The sequence below is a fragment of the Chlamydotis macqueenii genome, chromosome 3, assembly GCF_036417535.1.
Source record: "Chlamydotis macqueenii isolate bChlMac1 chromosome 3, bChlMac1.mat, whole genome shotgun sequence".
Lineage (NCBI taxonomy): Eukaryota > Metazoa > Chordata > Aves > Otidiformes > Otididae > Chlamydotis > Chlamydotis macqueenii.
In genome coordinates this window covers 127,747,247-127,770,372 of record NC_141558.1, presented here as the reverse complement: position 1 = coordinate 127,770,372, position 23,126 = coordinate 127,747,247, and the positions used below count along the sequence as shown (strand labels likewise).

The 23,126-nt window shown below is 58.1% G+C and overlaps 1 non-coding gene and 2 pseudogenes across 1 annotated transcript; all 3 read right to left on the bottom strand.

Annotated features, from left to right (window-relative positions):
- Window positions 1–5,150: 5,150 nt before the first annotated feature.
- Window positions 5,151–12,094, bottom strand: LOC147601544 (28S ribosomal RNA; annotated as a pseudogene).
- Window positions 12,095–12,877: 783 nt separating this feature from the next.
- LOC147601543 (5.8S ribosomal RNA) lies at window positions 12,878–13,030 on the bottom strand. The gene has a single exon (XR_015258338.1). It is a non-coding gene; the product is annotated as a 5.8S ribosomal RNA (ribosomal RNA).
- Window positions 13,031–14,689: 1,659 nt separating this feature from the next.
- Window positions 14,690–17,107, bottom strand: LOC147601542 (18S ribosomal RNA; annotated as a pseudogene).
- Window positions 17,108–23,126: the final 6,019 nt, after the last annotated feature.

Here is a 23,126-nt window from a genome sequence, read left to right as displayed (position 1 = left end):
TGAAGTTTGTGCCTTAAATCTCCTGTGGATTGACCCAAGAATAGGGAGACTAGTTGTCCTATCTCTGACCCAGGATCCAGCGGTGTGTTGTGGCACATCACGTCCCTCAGTTGATCCAGGAATTCGGATGGGGACTCGGAAGGACTTTGCTTAACTGTATATAAAGCTGACCAATTCATAGTTTTGGGGATTGCCTTCTCCATTCCCTTTGAAATCCATTCCTGATACTCCTGCAATCTTTCCATATGTGCGGATGTATTGACATCCCACTTTGGATCTCAGAGGGGGAAATGTTCCTTAACATCCCCTCCTGTGACTTTATAATAGTCTTCGGCCAGATTCCCTGCTGTCCTTAAAACTAGCTGCTTCTCTGTCTCAGTCAGATATTCCAATAATAATTGTATATCATTCCAATCAGGATTGTGTTGTCTTACAATAAATTGGAAATGTTTAGTTACACTTACCGGGTCAACTTCTATAATCTTTTGCAATCTTTTCCATTCCCCTAGGTCAGCAGTAGAAAAGGGTACTTTAATTAACATCATCCCACCATCCGGCCCCACCGCCTCCCGGAGAGGTGCTTGCAAAACTGTTGGAGCGGATTTCTTCCTGGTACGGGAAGATACGGGGCTGTCCGGGGGGGTTCTGTCCGAGTCCACATCCCGTTCCTGTGGTCAAGGGGGAGGCTTAAACAAATCAGTTAAATCTTGTTCTGATGCCTGGTGAATTTTATCTGTCTTAGTACATCTTTGTCCAATGCTACATGCAGAACAACACCGCCTCAGTTTACCTCTAAGCTCCTTGTTGTTTTCTCGCTCAAGTGCGAGTACCATAGGGTCCTGTGGGGGTACCATTCCACAGTCCCTTTGCCACTCTGGGTGGTTTCGGAGGGTGAAAAACATATCTGCATACGAAACCTCGTCCCATTTCCCTTCTCTTCTTAAAAACAACATCAGTTGTAAAAGGGTGTTATAATCTATTGACCCATTGTGCGGCCACTTAGCCTCGCCTTCTAACTTATACAACGGCCACCACTGATTGCAATATTTGATAAGGGTCTTCTTACTTTCCGTACCTCCAGTCCCAACAATATCTTTCCAGTGAGCAAGTACACAACCTAGAGGACTTTTCTTTAATATTCCTCCACTCTGACCCCCTCCCATATTCATTGATTTATTCTCTGATCCTGTCTTTGCTCCGTGTCCAGCAACTCAGTTGCTGTACCACCCCTTCCCCAGAGTCTGACGGGGGGCTGCCACTCCCCCGGAGTCCGACTGGGCAACTACTTCCTCTTTTCCCTCAGTCTGACTTCCTCTTTTCCAGCGTGCACATACACAGCCCTCTCTTTACTCACCTACGCCACTCAAAATTCCAGCCAAACACTACCCACAACTTTTCACTACAACACTTACACTCTGGAACAAATACAGGTTTACAAGAGTTATCGTGGTGTAAAAGACACCATTCAGGACCATCGGGGTCCCACTACAAAGGAACAAAGGAATCTACAATGCCAAAACACAATAAATTACTACCGCAGTTACAAACACACACTTTGGATCCAATTCAATCTTTGCACACAAACAATACAACTCACACAGAAAACAGTCTCTCACTTCTCTTTGTGCCTGCATACAAAGGTACTCACAGTGTCCACACTCTCACGGACATCCACACACTCATAGTAGTCACACAATCATACAAGAAACTTTGGAAAGAGGAAAGTCCCCTTGCTTTCTAGCCCACCTCAGAAGAATCTGGGCGGCTAGGGGCAGCTGGACAGACCTCACGCCACACACGCAGTCACAGCTTTGCTCAGATTCCCGGGACTCACTCACGCTCTCACAACACACGCATTTACATCATAGAAGGTCCCACACCACATAAACTTTCTACCATGCAACGTAGAAGATCACACACACAAAAATCCTTCACACAAACACTGTGGTTCAACAAGTGCAAACCAGTAGCCAACACCAAATGCCTTATTACAATAACCAAAAGTCAATACCTAAAGAGATTTAACATAGCATTGCTCCAGTTGTCAACCTTCTAGCAGCTGCAAGTATCTTTTAAAATTGCAAGAGGCCCGCTTACCCTTCTGCTTCTCATATACCGGTCATCAGCAGGTCCATCCTGGCTCCCAAAAATGGGATGCAGCGGTTACCTTGGACTCACTCGATCTACTCTCAAGATCGCTAGCGGCCACCCTTTGGTCAGCAAAACCTTCCTAAGGTACCTTTCCTCCTAGGGACTATGCTGTGCGCCGGACGTCTCCGTGCGTCTCATCAGCAGCCCTGTTCCCTGTTTGAAAACATACCATTTGGTCTGTGGCTTCAGGAAGTTGTTGTCTGCTCCCACGGTGAGCGGCTGGCAGCGGAGGCTCCTCCGAGGAAAGTGCTCGGGGCACACCTAGGAGCGTCTGCTGCGCAGCTGCTCCCGTAGCCAAGCAGAGAGACTCCTGGCTGGCTCGCCAAACTGACGTGCAGAAAACGGACTCCACAATCTGTGAGATTGTAAAGTAGGTATGTTTATTTGGCACCGGGCAGCACCGTGGGGGGTAGTCCTGCCAAAACCATGCGCACCTGACGTGGCAACTCACTTTGAATTTATACATCCAGGTGTTACATATACATGAAGTTCTGTAATTCACCTATAGATATGCATGATCTATCCTCGCTTCGTATTAAAATTAGTCCTAAGGGGCCATTTTCATAAACTCCCCCCACCTGCACTTGCGCAGTGCCTCCTGGTGGTGGTCATCGCGGGTTGTGGGGATGAAGATGAGCTGCTCCTCTTCGTCACAGCTAGTAACCCTTTGTTTTCGCGCAGACTCGGTTATGCTTTGGTTCTTGTCCAACCCGCAGGGTCGGTTCTGGCTGGTTCATACAGAAGGCCCCTCCACTCTTATCAAGAACTGTCCTTGGGAGGGAGACAAGACTTCTCGCTTTAGATAGTCTGCACAATGGCTGGTTAGTAAAGCATAGAGCACCATCTGTCTTAGTATGCACAGCTGCAATTGATTAATGCTATACCTACTTAGGAGTTTTCTTTTAACCCCTTCTCTCAGGGTGACCCTTTGTCCAGCGGCCGAGCGACTGTGCTTGGAGGCCCACCGGACCGCCGAGTGGCCTTCTTGGGAGGGACAGGCCACTGGGAGCGATGTAGCGGTGCGGCAGGACCGCCCGGCTAACGGCCCGCGCTCTTCTCCGTTCCTTCCAGGCCTCCAGGAGACGCGGAAGGGGCTTCCCACCGTCGGCCGAGAGCGGCTCCGGAGGCCAGACCTGCCGCCGAGGCAGCCCGGCGGCGAGCCGCCTGGTGGGGGCGTGGAACGGGACATGGGCGGACGGACGGGACCGACGGACGGGCGAGACGACGGCGGCGGCGCCGTCCCCGACCCACTGGGTACCAGTCACGAGCGATGGGCGGGGGATAAGCGGGAGGGCCGCGCGGCCCAGGCCCTCCTGCCAGCCCGTCGCTGCTGAGCCGGAGGGCAGGGACGGGCCAGCCTTGGCGCCAACCTTGGTGGAGCCAGGAGCAGCCCTGCCAGGAGATTTGGGGAGCGGGGTCTTCGCCTGGCCGGGGGTGCGGAGGCCTGGGGGTGGTGGGGGTGGGGGCCAGAGGTGCAGGTGGCAGCAAAGAAAAGAGAAATAAATAAAAAGAAGAGGAGGGAAAAGGAAATAAACAAGTGGTTAAAAAAGAAAAGAAAAAAGAAAAGAGGAAAGGAGGAAAGTTGGTCAAGAAATGGCTCAAGAATCGGTAATAATAAATGGAGCGGGGTGCAGGCGGGGTGTTCCGTGTCCTTCCTTACGGGGAACCAGCCGGGACTGGGGTGGGCGGGCTGTTTGCGGGGGGCTGGGGCGGAGGGGTGGGCGGGGGAAGGGAGGCTGGGCCTAGGGCAACTATCCCTGTTGACTTCCTCTGCATTTCTATTAACCAGGTACCACACGACGGTTAGTTCCCTCGCTAGTTAACCACATCGGTGAAACAAGAAAGCCCAACAACACTGTCGTAGTTCAGCCCCAACAGGGACCAGACTACGCAGTCTCTCTCTCACTCCCCCCACTCTCCAAGAGAATAGGAGGAGATTTGACAAACAAAAGAAAACCAGGGAAAAAAAAAACCAAACACGCAGGTTGAGATTGAACAAAAAGTAAATTTAACAGTAATGACAGAAGAAAACAATAGAGTGATGGAACACAAATACAGTATAATAGCTCACAACAGATCTCCACATCCAGTCTCTTCCAACTAGGAGGGCCTCCCTTCAGCACCCTCCTCACTTATATACTGAGCATGATGTCAGATGGGATGGAATAGCCCTTTGGCTAATTTGGGTAAATTAACCCCAGCTGTTAGCTAATTAGTTAACTATCCCAGCCATAGGGGCTACCAGCTTCAGTTCTCCACCCAGCTCAGGTAAATATTAACTCTATCCTGGCCAGAACCAGGACAAACACGAACCACACAGCCCCACAAAACCGAACAAAAAAAAAAAACCCACCAAATAAACCCCAAACCGTGAGACACGGGTGTGCGCCCACACAAAAATAAAAACATATGTTGGCGCACGTCTGTGCACCCGGCCCTGCACTCCCACGCCCTGCCTCGTGACCCCCTGGGGCCTCCCTGCCCCCCCATGCACCCCGTCCCTCCTGCAATCCTGACACCTTTAACCTCCAAAACACCCCCACACACCACCCCCCCACCCCGGGGTAGCCAGGTCTACCCTGCCGACAGGGAGGCCAGGTCTACCCAACTGACCACCGTTGGGGTTGGGGGCCCTTGCACTGGGGGGCCACCAGCTCTACCCAGTGACCCTGGGTAGGGGGGAAATTGGAATAAAAAAAATGGAAAAAAATTGATTAAAAAAATGGACGGGAGCCGGACCCCCTCCATTGCACGACGGAGGTGGGCGCCTGGCTCTCACCCTGGCCCTTCCCCTCCCACCCCCACGGCGGATGGGGAAAGGTGGCGGAGCCCGCAGGCTCAGCGGGGAGCTCGCCCGCGCGTGCCCCCTGCTGGGTTCCCTTGGCCCCACACGTCCCCCTCCTGCCCGGGAGGCGAAGAGGGGGCCTGGGGCGTGGAGGTCGAGGCGGAGCCAGCCGGCCGCAGGCACCTGCGACCGGCCGCCTTTGCCCAGAGGCGCAACAAAAGCTTGTGTTGAGGGCTGATTCTCAATAGATCGCAGCGAGGGAGCTGCTCTGCTACCTACGAAACCCTCACCCAGAATCAGGTCGTCTACGAATGATTTAGCGCCGGGTGCCCCACGATCATGCGGTACGCGACAGGGGAGAGGCGGCACCACATCTGTCCACCCCTCCGGTCCCGACCACGAGCGGCGCTCTGCACTGGGCCCGCCCCGCGCGGGACGGGCAGCTGGCTATCGCGAGCCCACGGAGGCACCGGTGGCGCTGCGGTATCGCTAAGTCTAGGCGGGATTCTGACTTAGAGGCGTTCAGTCATAAGCCCGCAGATGGTAGCCTCGCGCCAGTGGCTCCTCAGCCAAGCGCACACACCAGGGGTCTGAACCTGCGGTTCCTCTCGAACTGAGCAGGATTACTATTGCAACAACATATCATCAGTAGGGTAAAACTAACCTGTCTCACGACGGTCTAAACCCAGCTCACGTTCCCTATTAGTGGGTGAACAATCCAACGCTTGGTGAATTCTGCTTCACAACGATAGGAAGAGCCAACATCGAAGGATCAAAAAGCGACATTGCTATGAACGCTTGGCTGCCACAAGCCAGTTATCCCTGTGGTAACTTTTCTGACACGTCCTGCTTAAAACCCAAAAAGCCAGAAGGATCGTGAGGCCCCACTTTCACGGTCTGTATTCGTACTGAAAATCAAGATCAAGCGAGCTTTTGCCCTTCTGCTCCGCGGGAGGTTTCCGTCCTCCCTGAGCTTGCCTTAGGACACCTGCGTTACGCTTTGACAGGTGTACCGCCCCAGTCAAATTCCCCACCTGCCGCTGTCCCCGGAGCGGGTCGTGCCCAGCGCGCGCCGGGCACTTGGCACCAGAAGCGAGAGCCCCCCTGGGGGCTCGCCCCCCCGCCTCACCGGGTAAGTGAAAAAACGATCAGAGTAGTGGTATTTCACTGGCGGGCGGGATGCCGGCAGGCGGGTCGCCCCGCACCGCCGAGCGCGCGCCCGGTCTCCCACTTATTCTACACCTCTCATGTCTCTTCACAACTCCAGGCTAGAGTCAAGCTCAACAGGGTCTTCTTTCCCCGCTGATTCTGCCAAGCCCGTTCCCTTGGCGGTGGTTTCGCTGGTAGTAGGTAGGGACAGTGGGAATCTCATTCATCCATTCATGCGCGTCACTAATTAGATGACGAGGCATTTGGTTATTTATTGAACATATATAATTTATACATGGTCCTTTTCCGGGTTAAGTATAGGTGGCCCGTACACCTTGGACAAAACCAGTAATTTAGTGTCAAATTCAGTATAAAGTCAGACCAATATTTTAGTGTCAAATTGTTGTTAAGTGACATGCCATGATTCCGATTCCAGAGATATCCCTACATACTATCTTTGATGTTAATAAAATTTACAATACCATAAAAATATCGTTCACCCACTAATAGATCATAGTTTAGACCATCGTACCAGGATGTTAACATTGTGTCGAAGTCGCCTCCGGGGCCTCGACCTCCGCTCTTGTTCCCTTTAATAAATAGACAATAAATAACTTTATTCCCAATTCATAAAATATCATTACAATTATGATCTCACGACGCTTCTCGATTTGCTCATAAATATATGCATAATATCTACAGATGTAAACAACGCTCGATTTGACATTTGTCGAGCTACTTTCTCCCGTCGGGATGAGGAGAGTCTCAATTAAGTTAATAATTGATAGTTGCCTTGATGCCATTTTCCGCATGCACCAACAGGAAAGCCATAAAATTTTATATTCTCACAATTAGTCAGATCTTGAATTTGTATTTTTAAAGGTTCGTACTTTTTAACTTTTTTATTGGCCGCATCTACAACGGAAGTGATTTTGCTTTCATACCTTATTGTTATATCTACCACCATAGCCTGATTTTCCTTGACAAATATTAGGTCTGGTTTGTACAACTCATTTTGCTCATTTTTGAGTACTGGTTCATTAAATACAATCCAGTTTTTATTTTTGGCTTCATTTGCCAAAGTTCCACAGAGTTGATTATGCCGCTTTGTCCTTGTGTCTTGTACCGCGGGACAATAGCCTATAATATGGGAACAGGATTCATTTTCTGCCAGACAATGTCGGCACGCTTTAATTTGTAGTTCTTGTCTGCCTCTCACTAAGAATTCCCTTGTAGGGCAGACGTTTGCTCTTAGTTGTAATGCAGTGATTAGTTTTCTGTGCATAATGCCCCTATAAAATTCTAGCCAGCTGTTACTGATTTTGTCTTTTTCAAAGCTGGAAATACCACAGCCCTGGGATAAGAGTTTGGTCCAGTTCACAAATTCTTGTTTTCTCCAGTCGCAAGGTCTCGGAAAGATGGCTTTCGGAGCGGCTATCTCCCATTCCGAGGCTGGTTCCTCACCACCCACTTCCTCTGATATTACCAAGACTGTCCCTGGGTCCCAAATCGATGGAATTTTATCCACTTTTCTTCCAGCTGTAACCCATAGTTTCTCAAATTCTCGCTCTATGCCGTCTCTTCTTGGACGACAGATCGAACTAGTTCATCCGATGACTACTTTGTTCTATGCAGTCTTCAGGCCTGGACACTCGGGATCAGGCCCACGAGTCTCACAATCCCCAATCCACCATCTCGAGTGCTGGAATAGAGTATGGCGTCGCAAGTGCTGGCTGGTAGATGTAGCCACTCCTTGACCGTAGTTTGTATAATCAGGTCAAGGGATTCAAGATATGTGACTTTCACGTCAGCCTGATCTGCCAGATAGATCAAGCGAGGAATGGTATACCCTTTCAAGATGTCAACCTTCTGAAACGGCTTTAAAGGAGCCCTCCCAATCCGTTGGAGCCAATCTTCAATTTTCATATGTAATACGGGTTTAGATATACCAACTCATGGATCAATGCGGAGACCCAGATATTCCTCAGTTTTCCCAGGTTTGATCATATTCAGTGGCGTGCCATTTATATTCCAAGTTGGACAATCATTGATTGTATATGAGTCCTTAGTCGGTTTGATATAAAATCCATGAGATTTAAGAGAGTCATAGTTACTCCCGCCGTTTACCCGTGCTTCATTGAATTTCTTCACTTTGACATTCAGAGCACTGGGCAGAAATCACATCGCGTCAACACCCGCCGTGGGCCTTCGCGATGCTTTGTTTTAATTGAACAGTCGGATTCCCCTGGTCTGCACCAGTTCTAAGCCGGCTGCTAGGCACCAGCTGAGGCGGGGCACCGGCCCGGAGAACCCCCGGGAACCCCTTCACACGAAACCGCGTGCCAATGCCGGCGGCGGCCACACGTGTGTGCACTGGACCACGCACCACGGGAACCCTCCAGCCCCCTGCCACTGGGTGCGGACGGAAAGGGCGGCGGCGGGCGGAGGCGGGGGCAGGCAGCGCCTGCTGCAGCTGGGGCGATCCACGGGAAGGGCCCGGCGCGCGTCCAGAGTCGCCGCCGTGTGCACGCCCGGGCGGGCGGCGCGCAGCACCTCGTCCAGCCGCAGCACGCACCCAGCCCCGCTTCGCGCCCCAGCCCGACCGACCCAGCCCTTAGAGTCAATCCTTATCCCAAAGTTACAGATCCAGCTTGCCGACTTCCCTTACCTACACTGTTCCAACATGCCAGAGGCTGTTCACCTTGGAGACCTGCTGTGGATATGGGTACAGCCTGGCGCGAGACTTACACCCTCTCCCCTGGATTTTCACGGGCCAGCGAGAGCTCACCGGACACCGCTGGAACCGCGACGCTTTCCAAGGCGCGGGCCCCTCTCTCGGGGCGAACCCATTCCAGGGCGCCCGGCCCTTCACAAAGAAAAGAGAACTCTCCCCGGGGCACCCGCCGGCTTCTCCGGGATCGGTTGTGTCACTGCACTGGACACCTCGCGGTGCCCGTCTCCGCCACTCTGGATTCGGGGATCTGAACCCGACTCCCTTTCGATTGGCTGAGGGCAACGGAGGCCATCATCCGCCCTTTGGGAACGGCGCTCGCCTATCGCTTAGGACAGACGTTCAACTGCTGTTCACATGGAACCCTGCTCCACTTCGGCCTTGTTCTGGTTTTGTTAGTGAGGGGGTGCCTAAGGTGGTAGCTTCTGTAGGAAACTGCTAGAAGTCACTCCCCTTTGTTTAGTGGACTCGGCCGGGCCTAGGGCAGACCCACTGCTGGCCAAGGCCGAGCCAATTGGTAGCAGAATGTCCCGTGATAACGCCTCTGCGATAACGTATTTAAGTAGGGGAAAACAGGAAAAAAAAAAAGGAGAGATGTGAAGCAGCTGAGCGGGGGGCAGAAAGGGGGAGGCGCGAGCCTCGTGGGCCTTGCAGGCCTCACCCTCTGGCCTCCCGCCGGGCAGCCGACTGGGCCCAACTCGGCCCAGCCTGGCTGCAAGAAGTGGAGAGGAGATGAGAAGTGAACAGGATGTAAAAAGGATCCTGAGAGGCGTCTGCCAGCCTGTTGTAAGGTCAGTGAAGAAGGAGGGGGAGGAGTAACGCGGCTCCTGGCCAAGATTCCTCTGCAACTCGTGGTGAAGACCACGGTGGAGTGGGTTGTCCCCCTGCAGCCCATGGAGGTCCACGGAGGGGCAGAGATCCACCTGCAGCCCGTGGAGGACCCCACGCCGGAGCAGGTAGAGGCCTGAAGGAGGCTGTGGCCCGTAGAGGGCCCGCTGGGACAGCTGTTCTAGAGGGACTGCACCCCGTGGAAGAGATGACCCACGCCGGAGCAGTTTCACGGAGGACTGTGGCCCATGGGAGGGACCCCACGCTGGAGCAGAGGAGGAATGCAAGGAGTTCTTCCCCTGACGATGATACAGCGGTGTAAAACAAAGCGTGATGAACTGACCACGATGCCCATTCCCTTTCCCCCCCACCCCGTGCCGCTCGGGAGGGGAAGGTAGTAGAGATAATGTTAAGCCCGGGAAGAGGGAGGGGTGGGGGGAGGTTATCTTGTTCCCTGTCTCATTCTCCTGCTAATTTTAGAAATAAATGAATAGTTCTCCCCAAGTCGAGTCTGTTTTGCCCATGACGGTAACTTTAAGGATTTCTCCCCGTCCTTATCTCAAACCTTGAGCTGTTTTTTCTTATATCATCTCCTCCTATTCTCTCGGAGGGTGGGGGGAGCGAGAGAGAGACTGCATAGTCTGGTCCCGATTGGGGACTACGTTTCAATATTTGCTACTACCACCAAGATCTGCACCTGCGGCGGCTCCACCCGGGCCTGCGCCCCAGGCTTCGAGGAACACCGCAGCGGCCCTCCTACTCGTCGCGGCATAGCCCCCACGGGCCTGGCACTGCCGGCGACAGCCGGGTATGGGCCCGACGCTCCAGCGCCATCCATTTTCAGGGCTAGTTGATTCGGCAGGTGAGTTGTTACACACTCCTTAGCGGATTCCGACTTCCATGGCCACCGTCCTGCTGTCTAGATCAACCAACACCTTTTCTGGGCTCTGATGAGCATCGGCATCGGGCGCCTTAACCTGGTGCTCGGTTCATCCCGCAGCGCCAGTTCTGCTTACCAAAAGCAGCCCACTGAGAACTCGCATTCCACAGCGTGGCTCCAAGCCAGCGAGCCGGCCCCCTTACCCATTGAAAGTTTGAGAATAGGTTGAGATCGTTTCGGCCCCAAGACCTCTAATCATTCGCTTTACCAGGTAAAACTGCCCACAAGACGAGTGCCAGCTATCCTGAGGGAAACTTCGGAGGGAACCAGCTACTAGATGGTTCGATTAGTCTTTCGCCCCTAGACCCGGGTCGGACGACCGATTTGCACGTCAGGACTGCTACGGACCTCCTCCACAGTTTCCTCTGGCTTCGCCCTGCCCAGGCACAGTTCACCATCTTTCGGGTCCTAGCACGGATGCTCACGCTCCACCTCCCCGGCCGGGTGGCGCGGGCGAGACGGGCCGGTGGTGTGCCCGGGGCTTCTCGCTCAACACGCCCTGGGATCCCACCTCAGCCAGCACGCGATGGCCCTCACCTTCACTGCGCCGCGGGCTTTCGGGACGGCCCCTGACTCGCGCATGTGCGAGACTCCTTGGTCCGTGTTTCAAGACGGGTCGCATGGGTAGGCGACATCACCGCGGACACCGGCGTCGGGGGCTGGCCGGCCCGGCCGCCTCCGCTCCCCGCCGTGTGCCACGGGCCTGGAGGGCCCCACACGGCTGGAAGGGCCAGAGGGAGGGCGCGGCGGCGGTCCTCTCCCTCGGCCCCGGGATTTGGCGAGACCTGCTGCCCGAGAGCTCTAACACCCGCCGCCGCATGAGCGGCGCCAGGGCACCTGCCCACCAGAGGCCTTCCCAGCCGACCCGGAGCCGGTCGCGGCGCACCACCGTGGAGGAAATGTGCCCGGCCAGGGCAGGACACCAGCCGGGCAGTGGTCCCCGCGCCGGCCCGCCCCCACGGGCGGGGGCCCGGGGGATGGAGGGGAGGCAGAGGCGGGGATCCGCCAGACCCGTGCCGGCCGACTGCGACTCGCCGGGTTGAATCCTCTGGGCAGACTGCGCGGGCCCCTCCCATTTACCTCTTAACAGTTTCACACCCTCTTGAACTCTCTCTTCAAAGTTCTTTTCAACTTTCCCTTATGGTACTTGTTGGCTATCGGTCTCGTGCTGGTATTTAGCCTTAGATGGAGTTTACCACCTGCTTTGGGCTGCATTCCCAAGCAACCCGACTCCGAGAAGCCCCGGGCCCAGCACGATGGGGGGTCGCTACCGGCCTCACACCGTCCGCGGGCTGCGGCCTCGATCACAAGGACTTGGGTCCCCCGAGAGCGCCGGCGGGGAGTGGGGCTTCTGCACGCCACATGTCCCATGCCCCACCGCGGCGAGGGGATTGGGCGCTGGGCTCTTCCCTCTTCACTCGCCGTTACTGAGGGAATCCTCGTTAGTTTATTTTCCTCCGCTGACTAATATGCTTAAATTCAGCGGGTCACCACGTCTCAGCTGAGGTCGCAAGCCCACAAAGGAAAAAAAAAAAAAAACGTCGCGCCGTGAGCGCTGACACTGCGGGTGCTCCTGCCGTGGAGGCCCCCAGCCCGGAGGGATGGCCCGACACACGTCGGACACGCCTGGAGACAGCCCCCGGGGCGCAAGCCAGGGAACGGACAGATGGACGGGGGTGACCGGCTGGGACCGTGGAGGGAAAGGGGAGCGGCTGGGCGGGCAGAGCGAGCAACGGCGCCGCCGCCGCCTGCCAACCACCCGCTACTGCAAATGCGCTCTGCAGCCGACCGGGGCATGGCAGAGGTCGGGGAGAGAAAGGGAAGGAAGCGAGGAAAGGAAGAGGGGGCGACAGGGGACAACCCCCTGTGTCCCTGGCGCGCAGGCGCACGCAGGTGGCAGCACGGCACGGTACCGCCGCCGGTACCCGCCCGCAGACAGCCGCCCATGTGGGACGCGCCGGGGGAGAGGCCCGCGCCTCCCCCCCCAACCCTGACAACCGCCCCTCTCCCCACCGCTGCGCCAGGCTCGACCAGCCCGACGAACCCTGGCGGCCCCGGCGGGACAAGCCCCGACCAGCGGGCCCCCTCTGGGAGTGGGGAGCTTCGGAGCGCTCCCCCAGTCTCGATTTAGGGGGACGAAGGCCCTTTGTGGCCGACGGGCTGCGGGGAAAGGCTCTTCCCCTGGGCCCGGGGCCACGGCACGGGCCTGCGAGCCACCCCAGTCGCGCCGCTGCGGACGCCGCCCCGCCGCGAGGACGAGGGCGGCCGCCTGAGCCGGCGATTGATCGTCAAGCGACGCTCAGACAGGCGTAGCCCCAGGAGGAACCCGGGGCCGCAAGTGCATTCGCAGTGTCGATGATCAATGTGTCCTGCAATTCACATTAATTCTCGCAGCTAGCTGCGTTCTTCATCGACGCACAAGCCGGGTGATCCACCGCTAAGAGTTGTCTGACTTTGGGCACTGCCCCGCGCACGCGGAGGGGCCGGGAACGCTCGGCAGGAGCGGCCCCTTCTCTGAGGGCGGCCCCGCCGCCCCGCCCGACCAGCCCGGTGGACGACCGGCCGGGCCCCCGCCAACACCGCCCGCGCGGAGGAGGGGGGGTTGTGGCCCGGCGCAGCGGGAAGGGGGCAAGATGGATGAAGGCCTCTCGCCTCGGCTGACCGTACGAGCACACAACAGAGAGGGGAAAAAAAGGGAAAACTCCAAGCGGCAAGGGCCGGGGAAAAAAGGAGCCCGCGCTCCCGACCAACCCCCGCGGAGAGGGTTGGAGAAAAAAAAGCGCCTTGCATGCTTCGGAGGTGGCCAAGGCGCCTGGGCTCATCCTGACCCCCGCACAGAGGCCACAGCGCACGCCTGGCAGCACCGCCCGCCTGCCTCGCTCACGACACAGGGTGCCCTGCTGGCCCCCCGCGCGCCCCCACACCCCGCGCTGCCGACACGTCCGACTCCCTTTCCCCGGATCGCCCCACTGACGCACCTCAGCGGCTCCGCCGCCGCACCGGAGAGGAGGCGACAACCGGAGCCCGAGCCGGCGGCACCCCACCTGCGGCCCACCGGACGACACCCACCGCCGCACCGGTGCGGCTGGCCTCCCGGAACCGCCACCGCCGCTTCTCGCCTCGGCCCCTTCCACAGGCACGCGCCCAGTGGAAGGCGGACGGCGGCAAAGCCAGGGGCGGCGCCCGCTCTCCCCGTTTCCACGCAGAGACTGGGACTGGGACGCCCCTGCCCGCTCGCTTGTCCGCCGCGGGGACTCGCTGTCCACGCCCACGCCGGAGAGCCCGCGCTCCCAGCCAAGGGCGGGGGTCGCCCATTTTCAAGGCTGGTGGCTTGGCCGCGGCCGACCGATGCTGCGGTCTCTCCGCCGAGACCGGAACGCAGAGAGGGGGTGGCAGTGCAGCCCCTCCCCAGCACAGCTGCCCACGGGGGACCAGCGCGGCTGGTGGCCGCCCATGTGGGGGTCTCTGGGACAAACTCCCGCCCCCTTTAGGCACCGCCGCCGGCCGGCTGCCCCTGCCGCAGGGCTTGGTGCCGAGCCGCCCGAGTCTTTAAACCGCTGCCCGGCTCTGCTGGCCTTCGACCCCCGAGCGCTGGCCGAGGGAGGGCTGCCGAAGCGCGGATGCTATGTACCTGGCCCTGGGGCGAGGGAAACGACCCGAAGGCCCCGCGGGGGTGTCTCCCCCACTGCCTCCTTGGGGGAGCGACTGCCCGCGGGGGCACGCCCGACATCCGCCGCCACCGCCTCGTCCTCCTTGCCCGGGGCCCTGGGTTTCCCTCAGTAGCCCGGCACTGTGCCCAGGAGGAGTGGCTTGGGCTGCCCCGCTGGCGCACAGGGGCGCGACCCGGTAAAGCCTCGCCCACCGAAAGCGGCGGCGGCGGAGCTGCCCCCGGGCCCCACCTCCGCCCTCCTGGCGCCCCCTGGAGGAAGTGGGGAGGGTGGCGAGGAGAGGGGAACGGCGGCCGCTGCCGCGCCACATGGCACCACGCGTACCTGACCGGAACACCCGGAGGCCTTTGCCCTGCGCGGCCGGCCGGCGCGGCAGCCCCGCCACGGTGCGGGGATCGGGGGGAAAGGAGGGTCGGGGTAGCCACCTCCCCCGACCGGGATGGGCCCTCCTCTCTCGTCGCTCGCACTGCAGCGTCTTCTCGACCAATCGGTAGTAGCGACGGGTGGTGTGTACAAAGGGCAGGGACTTAATCAACGCGAGCTTATGACCTACACTTACTGGGAATTCCTCGTTCACGGGGAAGAATTGCAATCCCCGATCCCCATCACGAATGGGGTTCAACGGGTTACCCGCGCCTGCCGGCAGAGGGTAGGCACAAGCTGAGCCAGTCAGTGTAGCGCGCGTGCGGCCCCGGACATCTAAGGGCATCACAGACCTGTTATTGCTCAATCTCGGGTGGCTGAACGCCACTTGTCCCTCTAAGAAGTTGGATGCCGACCGCTCGGGGGTCACGTAACTAGTTAGCATGCCAGAGTCTCGTTCGTTATCAGAATTAACCAGACAAATCGCTCCACCAACTAAGAATGGCCATGCACCACCACCCACAGAATCGAGAAAGAGCTCTCAATCTCTCAATCCTGTCCGTGTCCGGGCTGGGTGAGGTTTCCCATGTTGAGTCAAATTAAGGTGCAGGCTCCACTCCTGGTGGTGCCCTTCCGTCAATTCCTTTAAGTTTCAGCTTTGCAACCATACTCCCCCCGGAACCCAAAGACTTGGGTTTCCCAGGAGCCGCCCGGCAGGTCATGGCAATAACGCCGCCGGATCGCCAGTCGGCATCGTTTATGGTCGGAACTACGACAGTATCTGATCGTCTTCGAACCTCCGACTTTCGTTCTTGATTAATGAAAACATTCTTGGCAAATGCTTTCGCTCTAGGCCGTCTTGCACCGGTCCAAGGATTTCACCTCTAGCGGCAGCCCTGAGGAGAAGGACTTGGGAGTGCTGGTGGATGAGAAGCTTAACATGAGCAGGCAATGCACCCTTGTTGCCCAGAAGGCCAACAGCATCCTGGGCTGCATCAAGAGGAGCGTGGCCAGCAGGTCGAGGGAGGTGATTCTCCCCCTCTACTCTGCCCTGGTGAGACCCCACCTGGAGTACTGTGTCCAGTTCTGGAGCCCCCAACACAAGAAGGACATGGACCAGTTGGAGAAGGTCCAGAGGAGGGCCACGAAGACGATAAAAGGGCTGGAGCACCTCTCTTATGAGGACAGGCTGAGAGAGTTGGGGCTGTTCAGCCTGCAGAAGAGGAGGCTCCGGGGAGACCTGATAGCGGTCTTCCAGTACCTCAAGGGGGCCTACAAGAAAGATGGGGAAAGGCTGTTTAGTAGGGCCTGTTGCAATAGGACGAGGGGTAATGGTTTTAAAATAGAGGGGGGTAGATTTAGATTAGAAATTAGGAAAAATTTTTTTACGATGCGAGTTATAGAACACTGGAACGGGTTGCCCAGAAAGGTGGTGGAGGCCCCATCCCTGGAAACATTCAAGGCCAGGCTGGATGAGGCTCTGAGCAACCTGATCTAGTTGTGGATGTCCCTGTTCCTTGCAGGGGGGTTGGACTAGATGACCTTTGAAGGTCCCTTCCAACCCTAACCATTCTATGATTCTATGATTCTATGAATACGAATGCCCCCGGCCGTCCCTCTTAATCATGGCCCCGTTTCCGAAAACCAACAAAATAGAACCGGAGTCCTATTCCATTATTCCTAGCTGCAGTATGCCGGCGGCTGGCCTGCTTTGAACACTCTAATTTTCTCAAACGCTTTGGGCCCCGCGGGACACTCAGCTAAGAGCATCGAGGGGGCGCCGAGAGGCAGGGGCTGGGACAGGTGGTGGCTCGCCTCGCGGCGGACTGCCAGCTCGATCCCAAGATCCAACTACGAGCTTTTTAACTGCAGCAACTTTAAGATGCGCTATTGGAGCTGGAATTACCGTGGCTGCTGCCAACAGACTTGTCCTCCAATGGATCCTCGCTCAAGGATTTAAAGTGTGCTCATTCCAATTACAGGGCCTCAAAAGAGTCCTGTATTGTTATTTTTCATCACTACCTCCCCGGGTCGGGAGTGGGTCATTTGCGCGCCTGCTGCCTTCCTTGGATGTGGTAGCCGTTTCTCAGGCTCCCTCTCCGGAATCGAACCCTGATTCCCCATCACCCGTGGTCACCATGGTAGGCACAGACAGTCCCATTGAAAGTTGATAGGGCAGACATTCGAATGGGTCGTCGCCGCCGCGGGGGCGTGCGATCGGCTCGAGGTTATCTAGAGTCACCAAAGCTGCCGGGTGGGCCCGGGTTGGTTTTGGTCTGATAAATGCACGCGTCCCCAGAGGTCGGCGCTTGTCGGCATGTATTAGCTCTAGAATTACCACAGTTATCCAAGGAGCGGGAGAGGAGTAACCAAAGGAACCATAACTGATTTAATGAGCCATTCGCAGTTTCACTGTACCACCCGTGTGTACTTAGACAGGCATGGCTTAAGCTTTGACACAAGCATACGCTACTGGCAGGATCAACCAGGTAGCCGCCACCCGCAGCGCGCGCGCGGGACGCCCGGCCCACCGGCGCGTCCTGCCAACCCTGACCACCCCAGCTCTTTCACGGTTCCGACCCGTGGGAGCGGCATTGCGGACGTGACGGTGGCGGCATGGCAGCAGCGGCAGCGGCGGCAGAGAACCGCGAACCGGGGCACCTGGGCAGGGCCGGCGGCGCCGTCCCCAGAGAGGGGGCGGCCCGCGACTGGCCCCGGCGGACTGCCCTTCCCGCGCCGCTGCAGGCAAAGGGCCAGGACTGCTGTGCAGCTTTCATTATCGCTTTTTCTTTACAGCTCCGCGCAGCTCCGTGGACCGGCTGGGGCTGAGCTGCCTCCGAGGCTGGCCCCGGCTGCAGATCGCGGGTGCGATCGGCAGGAATGGGGAGCGGGAGTCACTCCCCTGACTGCGGGAGCGCTGGACGCGCTAGAGGAGACAGCGACCCGCCGAGGCGGGCGCGACCCCGGGACCGAGGCCCCTTGCCAGGGTGGCTCGTTTCGCAGCAGGTGGCGGGACAGCACCGGAACACAACACCACGACAGCGGCAGTGGTGGAGGGGGGATGCTCCCCTGCCGCCCACAGCCCCGCGCTCGGCCCTCTTGCCCCACACTCATTCAGAGCTCAGCAGCCCCACTGCCCAAGCGCTGCCTGCGGCCAGCACCCATGGGAACCTGGACCGAGGCCGGCACCGGCGCCTCGCATGCTGGAGGACACCTGAGGACTCACGGGGCCACGCGGCCGTCACACAGCCCGGTTCGGTGAAGTCCAAGTCACCTCGCCCCAGCAGCGACTGGCCCTTTGCGGACCCCTTTGGGTTCGGGGGAGGAGGAGGAGGACCACACCTCACACGCGACGGGAAGCGAATTGAAAAGGAGACCGCCCTGCCTGAACACCGGACACCGCCGTGGCTTCCCTGTTGCAGGGAGCACGGAAGAGCCGGCCTGCCGGGGGCCCTCTGCGATGCGACCTGAGATGCCTCATCGATCAGTTAAAGGACAGGGAGAGAGAAGACGGAAAAAAGGGAGGCCCCGCAGCCACAGCTCCTGGGACAGTGACAGCCGCGCACACCCGCCGCCAACCCCGGGGGCGGATGGCAGACGCGGGGCCCTGCGTGACAGCGAGAGATGGCGGCGTCCTTGGAGAGGTCCGATGGCGGCCTGGACGCCGGCACAGTCGGCCCGCCGCGGAGCCTTCCCCCGCCGCGCCCCCAGAATGCCTCAGCAGGCACTGCCTGCGGGTCTGGATCGGTCACAAATCAGGGGAAGCTGGAGGTGCCGCCGGCCACCCGCTCCGGGCAATGGTTCCCTTTTTCAACGAGGCCGGCGGGACGGTGGGAAGGTTGCAGCGGGCACCTCCCTCCCGCGATGCTCTAGCGTTCGACAGTGCCGGCGACCGTTACTCGGCCACCGGTTTTTGCTAACCCCCGCCGGGAGAGCTGCTTAACCCGGAGTAGAGAAGTGGGGGGTGGGAAAAAAAGAAAAAAAAGTACCACACAGAAAACCAGAGTCTCAAACCTGTGCCATTGCCCGGTATTGGGGAGATGGGGAAAGCCACTGAAGGCTCGACACCCCGGGTCCATCTGCATTTAACTGCTGGCCACCACCGTGCCTCTTTCCCGCTTGGCGGGCTCCAGCTTAGGGCCGGAGGAAAAGGAAGGCAAGGCACCGTCCCCCCTCTTGCCCGTGCCGCCGCCAGGCTTCTCCTGGGCCGGGGGAAGCTGCGGCAGGCTCCATGTTCCCCGGCCGTCCCGTCTGCCCGCGGCTGCTGGCCACGGGGTCCGGCGGGCAGCTTAAGGCCAGAAAATGAGCGGAAAAACAAAAGGACTGGTTTCCAGCTGACACCCACCGCCGGCGCTACGCAGTCCCATTGCCGAGCCCTCAGGGCCAACTGGCAAAGCCGGGGCAGGCCAGATGCCACGGGCTGCCCGGGCTTGTCTCACACCAGCAAAAAAGACAGCGAGGTGACGCCGCCTCGCCCGCACCGTCATTGGGCTCTTAGAGGGGAAGCTGCAGGCGGGCTCCACATGCCGCCGGGGCCATCTGCGTTTGGTCTCGATCTGCCCTGCTTCGCGGGCTTCCAGCTTAAGGCCAGAGTGACAGGGGAAAAAAAAAAAAAGCGGGCGAGGTGCCGCCACCACCGCCCGTCCCCGTGAAGGGGACCTTGCCGGGGAGCCCGGGGGAAGCCACAGCAGGCCTTGCCCCCCCGGACTTTTCAGCGTTCGAGTGCCGATCAAGCGCTGCTGGCCACCGGTCTTCGCCCTGCCCCGTGGGGAAACACATGCCCCAGGGAAACTGGGGACGAGGTGCCACCACCTTGGCCCATGCTATGCAGTCCCTTCACCGAGCCCTCCAGACCCCGGCAAGCCGGGAGACCCTGCACCCCGCTGGCCGCCCACGTGGGGTTTACACGGGGGAAAACGGAGAACCAGCAGGCAGCAGTGCCGCCGCCTCGCCCGCTCCACATCATCAGGCTCTTGGGGGCTGGGGGAGCTGTGGACACGCTCCGCACGCCTCCTCGGCCGTCTGCCGCTGCCCCAGCCTTCCAGCGCTAGAGTGCCGGCTACTACAGCCACCGTGCTTCGCCCCTTCACTGCCTCAGCCACCTCGGTCTCGCACACCGTCTAACAGCCCTTGGTTGACACTGCCCTCCGGACGAGTCACCGCTCACCCTATAATACAGACAGATGCGTCCCCACCTCCGGGGAGCTCCGGGAGGCCCTTCTGTGCCCACCGGGGAGGCGCAACAGCGACGCCGACTTTTACCATGACGTAACTGGAGCGATGGCTGCAATGGGAAATGACTCCTGTGAGTAACAGCCTCACCCGCATGCTTGGACTTTGTGAATCCCCTGATCTTCCTGCTGGTGAGGGGAGGCCCGGGCTCTCACTGGCAGCCTGGCAACAGCTGTGCCATTGGCCACAGCAGAGCCAATCAGCAGAGCCAGAGGGTGGCCTGTCAGTTACAGCCGGCCTGGGGCCCGAGGGGCAGAGGCCCAAGCAGGCTGAGGAGAAGGCAAGGTGAGCTGGGCCAGAGGCAGCTGAGGAGGCTCTGATCAGCAGCCCAAAACAGTTACCCCCAGTGTAGCACCGGTTCAGGGCACCCCTGGTACGAGCAGCACAGACCCTTTCCCCACCGTTCCTGGCTGCTGGGTGCAGCTGAGCCACAGGCCGGGCAGGGGCCAACAGTCTCCTGCCTTGGTTGCCACTTGGCTTGAGAAACAAGCCAGAACTTTGTTGACACCACCTCAAGGGAGGTGAGGAAAAAAAACCAAACAAAACGACGTAGTAGAAAGGCGAACAGCTGTTCCCGGATACAACATCCTGCTCAAGAACTACCTTCCTAGCTCCCCTCTCTGAGATAACAACCCTCCTAGCTCCCCTCTCCAAGGTCGCGTTCCCACAGCTGTGTGCAGCTTGTAATTGCCCAGAGTGGCCCTACTCGGACCACCACTGAAATGCTTCACACAACGGACCGCAGCTCCTCCAGGAGCCTCCTGCGGCCTGGGCTCCTCTCCACGGGCTGCAGCTTCCTGCTGGAGCTGTCGATGGCCGCCTGAGGGGGGGCAGCATTGGTGGCTGGATCCTCTTCTAGGCATCCCTTTCACAGAATCGCCAGCCTTGCATCCTCCATGGCTCAGAGCAGAATTTCTGCACGCTGATGAGACCCAGTACCGATCCCTGGCTGACACCACCAGTTACTGGCCTCACGCTACGCTTGGTGCCGCTGAGCAGCACCCTCTGGGCCTGGACGTTTATCCGGTGTCAAGTCCCCCTCCCTGTCGGCTCATCCAGCCCATTTCCCTGAGGTTGACTTGAATTCCATATTTAGAATGAAGAGACTGCAAGATGGGCACAGGCAAGCACACTGCTTTCCAGATCCCAAGACATAAATCTCCCACACTGGGTATTTCCAGCAACTGCCACAAAAGCTACAGGGAAGAAAACACCTCAGAAATTACATACGCAATGCCAACAAGTGGTTTTAATTCTGGCTTTTGCTTTTCTACCTGTTGGTACCAAACGGGTGTTATTTTTGCAAGTTGATCCCAAAAGTGGAACATGGATAGTCCGTAGTGTCCACAAAGTGGCTGTGGAGATCACAGCCCTGCCGCGGGGATCTGCTGTACTCTCTCTTGCCTCAGCTGAGTTTGCTCCTGAGCAGCCCTGGGGGCAGGACCCGACTTGGAGCTGGCGTTGAAGGGCCCTGGAGCTGCATCCTCCCTTGAGGTTCAGGGACAATGGGGAGGACTTGTTGTGCAGCTCCTCCTCCTCCTGGCTGACGGCTGGTAGTCCGTGTGCTCCACGAACCGGCTGCGGAGATCATAGCCCCGCTGCAGGGATCTGCTCCACCTTCTCTGCTTCAGCTGAGTGCTCTCCTTGGCAGCCCTGGGTGCAGGAGCCCACTTCGAGCTGGCTTTGGAGGGTCCTGGTGCTGTATCATCCCCTGGGGCTTGGGCACAGTGTGGAGGACTTGTTCTCCACTTCCTCTTCCTCCTGCTCACTAACGGGTTGTAGTCTCTGCACTCCACACACCAGCTGTGGAGATCATAGCCCCACTGCAGGGATGTGCCCCACTGACTCTGCATTGGCAGGGTTTGCTCCCAAGCAACACCGTCCATGGGGGCCAACCGGAAGCTGCCGTTGGACAGTCCTGGAGCTGTGTCATGCCTGCGAGCACGGAGATGGCTAGGAGGACTATTTCTCCTCCTCCCTGCTGAATGCTCGTAGTCCATGCTGACCAGCAACCTGCTGTAGAGATCCCTGCCCCATTGCGGTGATCTGCTCCAGGCCCTCTCCCTGGCCCTGTTCCTCTGGCAGCAAGAAGAAGGGCTCAAAGCATGCTCCTCTTTCTTGCCGTCTTCTTGCACAGCGTGCAGCACACGGTCCCATGGCTGGCAATGGACCAGGAGGCCATGTTGAGCCTGTGTGGCCAGGTGGGGGCATGGCCAGCCTGCAGATGCCTCCTGTGCAGCTGCCCAGCTTAGCTGGCTGGTGCTGGCTGTTGTGGAGGAGCTGCTGTCCTCTGGAGAGTCCTCCATGCCCACCGCCATGTCCTGCAAAGAGAGCAGTGAAAACATCCTGCTTTTTCCTCCTGAGAGGACCAGAACAGTGGGTGTGAGGGGACAGCTAAGGGCCTCCCAAAAGCTCTCCTGGAGGGCTGCAAAGGCAGAAGGGCCAAAGGCGCACAAACGGGATGGATCTAGGCGGGATGCTTTGAGAGGGAGCAGCGTTGCAACTGGGAAGAAAGTTGCAGTGTTGGAGGGCAACGAGAGCAATGCCAAGGACCCAGAAAGAAACTCAGTGTCCATCTGGTGCCCAGACCCACCTCCCTCAGACGTACCTTAGTCCTACCAGGCAGAGCCTGGGGTCCCACAGGTCCCGCCTGCTTGCTGCCGGCTGCCCATTGGCTGAGGAAGGAACGGGCATGTGATGGGGCCGGTGAGGGAGAAGCCCTTTCTTCAATTTTCAAATCAGAGCACCTGCAGGGAAACAATTTATCTGCATTTAGGGCCTTTCTTACAGTCTCCTCCGGGGTTCAGTCATTTTCTTGGGGTGGTTTCTATGACAAAGAGAAGACATAAGCAAGACTACAAATAAAAATTTGATTGAGGTCTTCCCACCAGGTCCGCCCCTGTCAGAGCAAGACCTCGGCACTGAGCAATGCAGGTAGTCTTTGTCTCCTATGACAGAAACACTCAGGAAGATGAGGTGAAGAAGAAGAGCAACACCACGAAAAGGAAACGTATTGTGAGCACAGTTTGACGCTTGTCATTACCTGACGTAGAACAGTAAATAGGCTTGCTGCCTGAGAACTGTGTTGATGTTGTGAAGAACCACATTCTCATCGTCCATCTTGTACCACAGCCCATTGCTGGCCTGCAAAGAAGGCATTGGTATCTGCAGGTGGCTTCCCCACAAAACCCCAGGCAGAAAAACTATAGAACCAAGAGTACGTCAAAACAAATCCAATCCAGCTGGTAAGGAGACCTTCTCCCCCAAAACCTGGGCTGC